Source organism: Arachis ipaensis, chromosome B4, assembly GCF_059453495.1.
Source record: "Arachis ipaensis isolate K30076 ecotype BB chromosome B4, ASM5945349v1, whole genome shotgun sequence".
Taxonomy (NCBI): Eukaryota; Viridiplantae; Streptophyta; class Magnoliopsida; order Fabales; family Fabaceae; genus Arachis; species Arachis ipaensis.
Window position 1 is genome coordinate 105,981,466 of NC_142439.1, and position 1,843 is coordinate 105,983,308.

At 40.9% G+C, this 1,843-nt stretch overlaps 1 non-coding gene across 1 annotated transcript; it reads right to left on the reverse strand.

Moving 5' to 3' along the window:
- Positions 1–610: 610 nt before the first annotated feature.
- LOC148568664 (small nucleolar RNA R71) lies at positions 611–718 on the reverse strand. The gene has a single exon (XR_015882645.1). It is a non-coding gene; the product is annotated as a small nucleolar RNA R71 (small nucleolar RNA).
- Between the last annotated feature and the right edge of the window lie 1,125 nt (positions 719–1,843).

Below are 1,843 nucleotides of genomic sequence, written 5' to 3' on the forward strand. Positions count from 1 at the left end.
CTTCTACTAACAATAAGGAACCTCTTTACTGTGACATAGAGGATTCCTCTTCTTTTCTTTTTCTCTTCTCTTTCTTATGAGCAGGGACAGAGAAAAAGGCATTCTTGTTGAAGCTGATCTAGAACCTGAAAGGACTCTGAAGAGGAAACTAAGAGAAGCTAAATTACAACAATCCAGAGACAACTTGATTGAAAATTTCGAACAAGTAAAGGAGATGGCAGCCGAACCCAACAACAATGCAAGGAGAATGCTTGGTGACTTTACTGCACCAAATTCCAATTTACATGGAAGAAGCATCTCCATTCCTACCATTGGAGCAAACAATTTTGAGCTGAAATCTCAACTAGTTTCTCTGATGCAGCAGAACTGCAAGTTTCATGGACTTCCATCTGAAGATCCTTTTCAGTTCTTAACTGAATTCTTGCAGATCTGTGATACTATTAATACTAATGGAGTAGATCCTGAAGTCTACAGGCTCATGCTTTTCCCATTTGCTGTAAGAGACAGAGCTAGAATATGGTTGGACTCTCAACCTAAAGATAGCCTGAACTCTTGGGATAAGCTGGTCACGGATTTCTTAGCCAAGTTCTTTCCTCCTCAAAAGCTGAGCAAGCTTAGAGTGGATGTTCAAACCTTCAAACAAAAAGATGGTGAATCCCTCTATGAAGTTTGGGAAAGATACAAGCAGCTGACCAAAAAGTGTCCTTCTGACATGCTTTCAGAATGGACCATCCTGGATATATTCTATGATGGTTTATCTGAGCTATCAAAGATGTCATTGGATACCTCTGCAGGTGGATCTATTCACCTAAAGAAAACGCCTGTAGAAGCTCAAGAACTCATTGACATGGTTGCTAATAACCAGTTCATGTACACTTCTGAGAGGAATCCTGTGAGTAATGGGACGCCTATGAAGAAGGGAGTTCTTGAAGTTGATACTCTGAATGCCATATTGGCTCAGAACAAAATATTGACTCAGCAAGTCAATATGATTTCTCAGAGTCTGAATAGAATGCAAGCCGCATCCAACAGTACTCAAAAAGCTTCTTATGCAGAAGAAGCTTATGATCCTGAGAACCCTGCAATAGCAGAGGTGAATTACTTAGGTGAACCTTATGGAAACACCTATAATCCATCATGGAGAAATCATCCAAATCTCTCATGAAAGGATCAAAGGCCTCAACAAGGCTTTAATAATGGTGGAAGAAACAGGTTTAACAATAATAAACCTTTTCCATCATCCACTCAGCAACAGACAGAGAACTCTGAACAAAATACTTCTAATTTAGCAAACTTAGTCTCTGATCTATCTAAGGCCACTGTAAGTTTCATGAATGAAACAAGGTCTTCCATTAGAAATCTGGAAGCACAAGTGGGCCAGCTGAGTAAAAGGATCACTGAAATCCCTCCTAGCACTCTCCCAAGCAATATAGAAGAGAATCCAAAAGGAGAGTGCAAGGCCATTGACATAAGCACCATGGCCGAACCTGTAAGGGAAGGAGAAGACGTGAATCCCAAGGAGGAAGACCTCCTGGGACGTCCAGTGGTCAATAAGGAGCTTCCCTCTGAGGAACCAAAGGACTCTGAGGCTCATCTAGAGACCATAGAGATTCCATTGAACCTCCTTATGCCATTCATGAGCTCTGATGAGTATTACTCTTCTGAAGAGAATGAGGATGTTACTGAAGAGCAAACTGCCAAGTTTCTTGGTGCAATCATGAAGTTGAATGCCAAATTATTTGGTATTGAAACTTGGGAAGATGAACCTCCCTTGTTCATCAATGAACTAAGTGATCTGGATCAACTGACATTGCCTCAGAAGAGATAGGATCCTGGAAAGTTC